This window comes from Berghia stephanieae, chromosome 1 (genome assembly GCF_034508935.2).
Source record: "Berghia stephanieae isolate SIO BIC M18660-M18661 chromosome 1, UCSD_Bste_1.3, whole genome shotgun sequence".
In the NCBI taxonomy this organism is placed as follows: domain Eukaryota; kingdom Metazoa; phylum Mollusca; class Gastropoda; order Nudibranchia; family Aeolidiidae; genus Berghia; species Berghia stephanieae.
The window spans coordinates 78,153,270-78,164,479 of record NC_088360.1 but is presented as its reverse complement, the minus strand read 5'-3'; the positions used below and the strand labels follow the sequence as shown (position 1 = coordinate 78,164,479).

General features: G+C 36.6%; 1 long non-coding RNA gene across 3 annotated transcripts; it reads right to left on the bottom strand.

Moving 5' to 3' along the window:
• Positions 1–223: 223 nt before the first annotated feature.
• On the bottom strand, positions 224–7,995 carry LOC144958027 (uncharacterized). 3 transcript variants are annotated; one of them, XR_013642307.1, is made up of 9 exons: positions 7,560–7,995; positions 5,740–5,825; positions 4,527–4,619; positions 4,080–4,141; positions 3,414–3,570; positions 2,963–3,021; positions 2,642–2,672; positions 1,567–1,620; positions 224–297 (listed from the first exon to the last, which is right to left on the bottom strand). It is a non-coding gene; the product is annotated as an uncharacterized LOC144958027 (long non-coding RNA). The 3 variants fall into 3 exon arrangements; XR_013642300.1 differs by lacking the exon at positions 7,560–7,995 and having other exon boundaries at positions 5,740–6,222; XR_013642313.1 differs by lacking the exons at positions 4,080–4,141; positions 7,560–7,995 and having other exon boundaries at positions 5,740–6,222.
• Between the last annotated feature and the right edge of the window lie 3,215 nt (positions 7,996–11,210).

The following is an 11,210-nucleotide window of genomic DNA, read 5'->3' as shown; positions in this document are numbered from 1 at the left end:
GACAACTTCCGTCTTGGTTAATGGCACCAACCAGGGTAAGGACAAAACCAATACATCTCAAGAACAAGACAGAAAATCGTCAACATGAAAGGAGAACACAGTCATAGCAAGACAACGCAGAGAGTGACAGGCCTGGGTATATAAAAATAGAATCCCAAAAATCACACCCAAAAAACAAAAACAAAAACAAACAAAAAATACAATAATAAAATAAACGCAAAGGGAATATTTTGATTATTTATTTGTAAAATGTTAGGAGTGTTTTTATTATACAACACAACATCCTCACGTGTGCCTCTGAAATGGAAAAAAAAAGATTGATACTGTCATTCTTTAAAAAGCAAACAGAGTAACAAGAAAGCCTAACAAAATTTGTCTAGAGTGCAAAGTGAATATGCTGATAACAAATGTGAACTGTGAAAAGTATATTTTTCAATTGAATAAAACAGCTCTTGTAAAGAACAAAATCCATTACATGAAATGTTTCTCTTTAGCTAGAATTAGAAGCAATTAAATATATATTTAATATTTTTATAAAGCGATCAGTAAGAACGTCTAGATAGATATCGAGAAGTGTATAGAACAGTAAAGTTTGCTGCCCCAAACGTAAACAATAACAAGTTGCTAGTGATTTCCGTTAGGGACCGGAATAATTTACGCACAATATAGGTCTCCCAATTTTGTAGTTTGAGTTGTAGGCAATACACTTTCAATATTGAAAATATGTTTACATAAAATCTAACAGTTGCAGAAATAATAATATAAGGCTAAATTATTATGAAAATCAGGCTCCGAATAATTCTCGTTTTGTTCACACCAGCGCAATAATTTGCTCTGGTCTAAAAATAGATAGACTGTAACTTTTGATAAATTTTAGAAAATTTTACCTTTTGTTCCATAAAATATCCATATCTAGACATTATTTGATGCATGATCGAGTATTTTTGAATATGTGTTTCTTTTGCCACCTAACAGCCAAATTTTAAAGGTTATTTTTTTCTATTATTTACATTGGAACGTGAGCTGTCAAGACAGGAACATGTGGTTTGCCACGTGCTTCTCGACCTTTGTTTACGTTTGGGGCACCTAACTTTACTGCTCTATTGTTTTTCTGTTTTTTAAATTTAAAGCATAATATTCATTTCTTTTTCAACCTATATTTTGGGCGCTCAAATATCAACCAAAATAAAATTACATAGACCTATAAAAACAGTTTAAAAAAAAAGTTTAGTCTAATTGATATGAATTATTGAGAACCTGACTTGTACATAAATATATGCAGTCTAACATCACGACGCAAATATCGGCCAAGTTTAACGTTGTAATCGACAATATTTTGCGAGATTTGAGATTTCCAATACAACAATTACAATCTATAAAAAATGAGACCAGCAAATAAATACACGCCTGTGAGAACTATTCATTAATATGATTGTCTAAAAACATTAACAAAGAGTTGTGTGACGTCAATTTCGTTCAATCTATATGCATTAAAATTGAGGTTCATATTTTTAGCTTACTATATGCTATTAATATTTTATTTCATTTTTCAAACCAATCGCTTACCGATTGGCATTTTTGTGCATCGTAGAACATGTTAAATTCATGTGGCTGTGAAATCTGGAGGGGGAAAAATAAAACTGAACATTAGCGGTTATCACAGCAACATGATCTACATAAATTTTACACTATAAATTAGACAAGTGTTTTATAAACATACATGAATACACTGAATAAGAATGATGACAGTTTTGTATATGTTACACATCCATTGATCATACAGATAAAAGAGTAATACCAAACCATGCCTCCTTACCAACAAAATAGATAGTGTTAGAAAAGAAGGATTAGTTACAAGGGAATGTTAGAGCCCCCATCACCGCCGCAAAGTTTTTATTCTCTGTTGTCTTCTGGCACTTTCCTACTCACTTCATTTCATGTCATTAAAGACAATAGGTAGATAAAGACATATGCACGCTCACCTTCGTGTTAAAACAATTTTTAATTGACTGAAAACAAATCAAACTAGAGAAACAAACTTCAAAAATGTTTACGTTAATGACAAAAAATAATAAAAGGAATACAACCAAACTTCTTAAAGGATCACTTATCAAGGTCAACAATTAAAAGATGACTTACCAATGACGTGTACTTCCTTGACAATTTAGAATCGACTGAGCAAGAATTTAGTTCATCAAAAACGATTAGGGGTACGTAACGGTTACAACAAACTGATCTACATGAATATTATACACTATAAATTAGACGTGTGGATTATAAACATACATGAAAACACCGAATGGGAATTATAACAGTTAAGTATAAGTTACACATTTATTAATCGGATATAACAGCAATACAACCCAAATACAGGCCTCATGTCTCCTTACCAATAAAAGACCTTGTGTTAGAAAACGATTGGTTTGCAAAGGAATGTTAGTGTGCACTACAGACAAGAGGCAGATAAAGACAAATGCCGCTCATTTGTGTTAATTTTGAATTGACTGAAAAAAATAAAATCCCCAAGAAATAAAACCACAAGCATCAAAAATGTTTATGTCGATGACAAAGTAATAAAATTAATACAACCAAACTTCATAAAAGATTACCTACCAAGGTCAACCATTAAACGATGACTTACCAATGGCGTGTACTTGACAATTTAGAATTGACTGAAGAATTTAGATTATCAGAAAAGATTACGTGAAAAGCGAAAATAATAAAAGATAAATAAATGATTTGAGATTTTTTAAAGGAAAACTGACCATGGTTGACAACAGCATCATCTTGAATAAAAAAAAAGACGATTGTGAGTTGCATTTTAGAAGACTACATTATTAATTTGTTATGGCTGTTTAAGTAAAATGATTGACAAATAAATTTCTGCTAACATTAATTATTAATATAACTCGCGTTTAATTATATAAGTGTTTTTCTTATTTATTTTCCTTTAAATACTTACTGCGCAGCTTGTTTTCTGCATGTGGGTTACTGAAAACACGACTTCCTTCTGTTACAGTTCTATGGAGTAAAGACATTTCGGTAACAGTGTTACTCGGGTTGTTTCAGCTTTTAAGGGTGTTGCCGTGCTTGCGACACTTTTAAGTCATATCAATGTCATCAATATAAAGGAAGAATGGAAGAGTGGAAATTCTAGAATTACAATTAATGGTTCGAGCGTTACAAGCATTTAGGCGATCACCACTGGACTAAAAGGATCAGTAATTCACGTTTAAATGGAAATATATCCAGTAGTGAACAATATTATCAACGAGCAGATGAGAACTGATGATGGCTGGTGACATATAAAACACTTCAGCATTTATTTAGCCTATGGCCATCACTGATGCACAGGCCTGGTTCAGTTGATTCATATAAAGCAATCATTGATATAGAAAATTTCAAACACTTACCATGCTCATTATGTTCCCGATGCTTTATAATTTACAAACGGGCACAAATAGACTTACTTGACTGTACAGGACAACAATGGAGTAACACACCACGCGTGTAGTCATTTAAAGGCGATTCATATTTTGATAAAGGATTGCGTGGATGTAACTCCATTACCTGAAAAAGTAAATGAGTAATGAACGGTAAAACATCAAGACTATAATAATGCATATCTCATAAATAACCATTCCAATAAATTATTTGAGACAAATGATTGCCTTCATAATACCTTCTTTTCCGAAAAAAAAAAGGATAAAGAAACATTTAATACTTTGCAAAACATACTGTACAAACACCAATATTATAATATTGATTTAAGAATTAATTTAATGCATAGTGCTTAAAATCATTCAAATGTTTTAAGCTTAAGACATGATTATGCATGTCATCAAGACTCACTTCAATGCATCACGCTTAACTATCAAAACCATCGCCATCAATCGTCCGCAAAAAAATTAATATTAAACAAATTACTGAACACATGTAGGCTGAGCAAGTCAAAGTATCCGTCCATCCACAGAATAGATCGCTACGATAGAAGGCGACAGTACCAAGAGACCCCAAAGAACCAACTGAATGTATTAGCACATGAAAGAGACGGCAAAGGTTGATGGAGAAGGACCTACATCGACTGTTTGTTTGTTGCTTTAGGTCTCTTCCAACACAATTGAGGCTATATGAGAGACCGCTGAAACAAAAAAACAAGCAATCTAACAAAAATAGTACAAATGTAAATCAAAATCATAACCTAAAGATATCATAAGCTAAATTATAAATAACCAAGAACAAACAGGCAGAAGATTTACAGAAAAAAAAATATCCCCTGTCAAAAATACAAGCACAAACCAAAGAAGCAGGATAGGCTAGTAAAGAGAAGAAGAAACGACATCACTATCGGATCGTACACCCATGCGAACATCATAGGTATATGATTCAAGGGTGATGCTCCCATCCAACCACCCGCATACAAATCTTGACATCCGCACGACCATGTTAGCTACAATAAAGGAGATGACACATCTTAGGCTAATACACGGATGGTCAATTGCAGTTAAGTACAATTAATCACTTACTTAAGCCCTTAAGTTCTAGGTGGGGCATAGGCGTCAACAACTTCAATCAACTCTTTCCTGGGCCATCTGTGTGGTTCCATGTCCCTTAATTTCCTCCAGTTGTCATGTGAACAATAAAATGAATGAAAATAAAAACAAAGGAAAAAAATAATAAAGTGAACGAATCGGGGTTTGGTTATGAAAAATAAAAACCATGATGACTTAAAGAATAAGAACAAAAAAATGAATTATTACATTCAAGAATCAGTGCATAAAACTTATTTTACCTTATATCTATGTCGGAGAGCAGCGCGGCTCAGCGGTACGGTCTTTGCTTCGTACCCGGAAGGTACTGAGGTTCTATCGCCCGCCGCTGCGAAAGTCACCTCGCCTATTCTCAAATTGCTGCGATGCACCGAGGCTGATGCCTGGGTTGTTCCAGTCTTCCCTTGGAATAGACCCTAGATAAAAAATTTCCCCTATGGGGTGGATAAAGGGAATTTTATTTTTAGTTATTTATTTTATAATAGCTTATTTAAAAAAAAACAACACCATCTTTCCGAATTAATTACACCAAACATCACATAACTGTCGTTGAGAGACCTCCATCCTTAAATCACACAACGTTCCACATCGGGAAAACAAGGTGAAAATGAAGTTTGTGTGACAGAAATATAGTACGTAAACAGAGTTGAGTAATCAATGTCTGTATAATTATCAAATGTGTTCATTGCTCGAGGCTCGAACCCAGGATCTTCCGATCCGACAGCGAGTGTCATACCACAAGACTACGATTTTTTCAATTTTTAAGTTTTTACTTTCACATTGTACAGTTGGAACAGAAACAGTTTTTAGTTTTGGGATCAATTCAAAGGAATATATGAACATTATATGGCGTAAAAAGCACTTTACTAGATGTCCCTTGCCAACGACATTTAACGATTAGGACGATACACGACAGCCGTTCGGCGATTTTACAATTTTATTGCTACAGAAACAACGCTGTTAACGGCCAGGTACTCATCTTACATCTGAGGTAGTTGAGAGAACGCGAGTTAAGAGCCTTTTCAAATGACAATATATGCTGCCCAGAGATAGACTCGAACCCTAGACCTTTCGTTCCGAAGGTGGATGTCACACCAAAAGACCACATAGAAGCATTTAAATGAATAGAATTATAAAAGATATTAATATTATATAAGGTTTTAACTTTGAATTGATTCTCACTACTTACCAAGTTGGTGCTCCATTAGAATGATGAAACTTCAGTACTGTATTATGAATGATTAGATTTCACCATCTTAAACAGTCTTGATGGGGCTGTAAAGTAAAAAAAAAATTTGCGTTATAATCCATTATTTACATTTTTGTCTCAGCTGGCCAGGTCTGTGACACTTTTCTTCCCAGGAGCCGAGATCCCGTTTTATATACCGCCAGCTTAAAGCAGACCTGCCTACAACTACGAACAATTAAATTAGTAAAATTACGAAATTGTGGCTCCAGTTTCAGAACTTCATGAGCATATCTAAGTCAAAGATTAATTGAAAATGAACGTTGATCTCAGAATAAAATGATTTTTAAAAGGTAAATAAAAAGAATACGATTTATATCTCCTAAAAATGACGAATTTTTAAATGTTCAAAGGCAGGCCTGATTTTTCGGTCCCGTGCCGCTCCAGCTCTAACTCACTCAACCCTAACACTGACGATATCCGTAGTTTACCGGGGACAAATTATAGACGTAGTATCAAAGCTAACGTTTTTAGTTATTTTCATGTTAATAAGAGTTGAATAAAAAAAGTATGTACATGTTCATTTTTAATGCATTTTTTTCCAATTTTGAACGGTAGCAAAAATCTCTAGGATTGAGTGAATTATAACCCAGCCTGCTCCATGTCTCACCATTATCGGGGAAACACCCACATTAACGTGGCGAGGAGGTGCGACTACGGAATTCCACCATGACAAATGGCTACTTTAGCAGGCCGCCCGGATCCGATCAAAGATCGAACCACTCCACCACCCGCCCAATGTACAAAAGAAATTGCACTCTGGGCAACCGCTACCATCTTTGCAATCAAGTATGCACAGTGAGTCGCCAATGGCCACAGTAAACGTGACATACAACCCGTAATACTGGACTTCAAGCGATTACCACCCAGCAGACCAAGTCGACGACGTACAGAGTCTACAGAGTAGTCCTAGATAGAAGACGAAACACAAAGAACCCGAAAGAAACCACTAGCCCGTGCACAATAGAAGGGGGTTGTAAACAGACACGGACCTAGTCCACCATCAGTGATGCACACCTTCCATCCACTTCCCATGAAGTAATAGCGCAAGTCAAGCATTTACCATGCTCATTGCGCTTCCAAATACTTCATAAAACTTAGGGGTTCACACACCACACTGTAGCCATCTAGCAGCGATTCACATTTTAAATGGTAACTCAGTTCCTGAAAAAGAACGCATGGGAAATGATTAGACATAATACCACCACTCCAAGCATCCGGGTTAGACAGACCACGGCCTTCTCCTGAAAAATAAGAAAAAAATAGTTAGTACATAGCAAATCATAAAAAATCACCATCATCACCACGACCACCTCACCACGACCATCACACCACCACCACCATCACACCATCACCACCACCACCATCACACCACACACCATCACACCACACACCACCACCACCACCACACCACCCATCATCACACCACCACCACCACACATTAAAAAAAAATACAAAAAAGAAAAGAAAAGAAAAATCACAACCATCCCCATAAATCATCCGAAAAATAGAAAAAAACACATGTCAGACTGGGCACCATTAACCAACCACCCACAGAATAGATCGCTACGATAGAAGACGACACACCCAAAGTACCCCAAACCCCAACTAAATACGCGCAAACAGAAGGGGGTGTGGGATGGAGGAAACCACGGCTGCCATGTAAACAACATAAAATAAAACAAAACATAAAATGGATGATTCAGGCTCTGGTTATGAAAAAAAAAAAGTAAGAAAGCATATTAAAATTATACTTTACTTACAAAACATCATCATCACCAGCTCCACGAATTGAAGACTTGGAAATCCACGGCAGGGGGGCCCACCCAGCTAAGAAATCCGCATAATCTTTCCAATGAAGACCGCCAGCCAGCACCACACGTCCTTCCAACCTGAAAAGAAAAGAAAGAATGGTGGACAGAAATTTAATACGTACACATCCACATCCGTGTGTAGTAATCAGTGACTTGTATTCATTTGTTGTTGATATTAACATTTTTACAAGCTGTCGATTGTCAATTTTCACAGAGATGTCAACCATTGCGAATTTCACATGACTATCACGCATTGGCTTTTTTTTTTCTCTTTAAAAATGACATAGCCTCCTAACCTGGATATTAAACTTCAAATTAGATTGGAAGACGTAATAATATTGCTGGTGTTTTTCGGCTTCTTGTTTTTTACTCTGATGGTGATGCTGGTGATGATGTTATTGTGGATAATAATAATAATAAATAATAATAATAATAATAATAATAATAATAATAATAATAATAATAATAATAATAATAATAATAATAATAATAATAATAATAATAATAATAAGGTCCAAACTTCAAGACCGGTTCTAGCGGCGCATTGTTGAGTTTTTGAAAAAAAACTCTCTACTCGTATTCTCTCACCATATGCATACTCAATTGTAAAATGAGTGCGGGTCTTTAGCAGCGTTGTCTCTGTCTGAAAAAGTGTAATATCGCCTAACAGGCGTCATGTGTCGGCTTACATTTTAAGTGTTGTGGTTGGCGAGGGACCCGGTGTAAAGCGCTTTGGGGACGTTTAGTGGATACAGCGCTATATAAAAGTTTAAGTTAAAAAAAAAAAAGTTGTTAACGTATCCAGCTACCCAATCACTGCTGAGTGGGTATGGAGGTCAGAAACTAACCTCGACTTCACCCGGGATCAATGCCCGCTCTAGTTTGCTATGCCCAGGATCAATTTCGGTTCCTTTGCGTGTGAAGCGCGTGCTCTACCAACTAAGCTATCGGGATCCCGAGCTGTAGATGGAACGAAGTTGATGTCATTCAGCTCTTTATTATTATTTTTTGCCAGCCATTTTTGTGACGAGTTCTCACTAAAATTTATCAATTAAGCTATAAACGTTCAAGGTTACACATAGTTATATCCTGCTGGCGGATGTTGTGGGTATTTTAGCTAAACGCACACCATCAATTTAAAAAGTCCATCTTTACTCCTAAGGTTGGCATCTCCATTTGAGGTGATAAAGTGAAAATTATTCTCTTTTCTTTGTTTCTTTTGTTTTTTCACGGGTGGGGGAACACGGTTTTTTGTTTTCATTTTTTGTTTTTCTCACCCAATGCCATTGTACATGTGTAAAAACCATTCACAACCCGAAGTGTGTCCCTAAACATATCTATAAATAGTATGAGATTCCTCTCTCCCGTAATGAATAGTTTTAAAGAACTCACGACCTTTTGCGTTTGTGTTATTAAAGAGAGAAAAATTGGTGATAACTTATCAACCATACCCGAGTCAAGTATTTGATGTCATGTAAACCAACCAGCCCCACAGATCCTGAGCATCACTCACTATTCAGTATCATACTGAATAACCACTTCGTTAAGAAATACATGGTGTCAGGTGGCTCCATGCAATACTCTTCAACAGTCGTAACGTCACTTCCTTCCTAATGACGCATGGTAACTTCGTAACACTAGCTCTAAACTATCGGAACAATGGCGGACGCCATATGAAATATTTCTCCGGCGAGCATAAAAGCGTATCCAGAAGGGGGGGGGGGGGGGGGGGGGGGGGAACACATAAATTTGATCATGTTTTGACTTTTACACATTCTGATCACAAGGCATATGAAAAGTTCTAGCCAGCATGAAGAATAAAAAGTACAGATTTTCTTTGTTTAGAACCAAGATGGCCGCCGTTGCCGGGCAGCGTGACATCAGACTACTGAATCCAATTCCCTCATCAATGTGTCAAAATATTGTGATAAATGCTCACAAACAATGACGATGATCGATTCCGCTGCTTGGGATATGTAGAAGGAATGAAGTTGAAGTCATTCCGCTCTTTATCATTGTTTTTAGACCTCCATTTAAATGATTAGTTCTCACTAATTATATCAATCAGATTAAATAAACGTAAAAAGTTACACGCAGTTCTGTGTGTTGGTACAATTCATTAGGCTGACAGATGTTGTGAGTATTTTACCAAAGTCCATAGCATTAATTAAAGGGAGGGACGTTATCAACTCTTCAACTTTCTTCACATGGTAATCAACAGACATATGGCGTAATCCATTATGTTACTTAGTGGATATTTTTATAACTGTGTACTATATTGCAGTGGAATTTTGCATAGCTAATACATATATCCACGATCCAAAGAAAATAATAATCAGAACTTGATATCCATAAACTAAAACATATTCTTCGCAAAGTTATATATATATATATATATATATATATATATATATATATATATATATATATATATATATTATATATATATATATATATATCTGGTGAGACCCAAGTTGCTTTGTGGATCCTCTTATGGGGGAACACTGATCCTCCAATCACCAAACTGTTGAATGCACAGAAATTTGCAAATCTCTCACCATTATCGTTAATTTCTCCCATGCCATGACACCTTCATAACCTACGTTATCCTGTCCCTTTTTTAGCATTAGCATCTCCCATCAATATGTTGATGTCTTTCCTTGGCAACTTGTCAATGACTTGTTGTAGCAGACTATAAAATTATCTTTGTCCTCATCTGTTGCATCATTTGTTGGGGCATAGATCTGTACAATGTTCATGCTGATCTTCTTACTCCGTGTTGTAAAGGACGCCATGAGGATCCTTTCTCCGTGTTGTTCCCATCCTCTCAGTGACTTCTGGGCAAACTTGCTTAGAATTATTCATACTCCCTGTGTATGAATCCCGTCCCCTCTCCCTGAATATAAAATCTTCTCCCCAGACTTGGGGTGTTTCTGTCCGGATTGTATTCAGTGGGTTTCGCTTACTCCAAGTATATGCAGCCTGTATCTTCTCATCTCAATCACAACTTGAGAGCTTTTTCCTGCTTCATACATGGTGCGAACGTTCCACGACGCAATTCGAAGCTGCTTGTTTGGCTAAGACGTCATCGGGTCAGCAGAGTCCTTTCGGCTTTGTCTGTTGTCCTTCATAAATTCTGTCATTCCAGAAACTCTTCGGTCGCCCAAGCTAAAAAAAGGATTTGGTTGGTCTGTCTGCGTTTCTGTAACGGTTTGAGTTTAACGGAAAGGGGTGTTAACCCTTTGCCAACCCCCAACCTGGAGGACCAGGTGACTCAAAGATGGGGGAATCACACACCATTAGTCGCCTTTTACGACACGCTGGCTTGGCGTTGGGCTATTCTTGACCCTCTCACTCTAGTTGAGGGACCCCGGACACCACACGGGGTATCAACACCCATAGGACATTTCTAACAACTTTTCAACAAATTCACCTGATCATTCAGATCTGTTCTCTACTACTCTCTTTGAAGGTTTCACTGATTCACATGGATCTAAACATTCATTCACCCAGGTCTAAAAGTCTCTTCCACTTTTATCCAAACCACTCTCTGAGGAAGAAGAATTACTCTAGAGTAATTTGATTAGGAGAAAGCTGAAT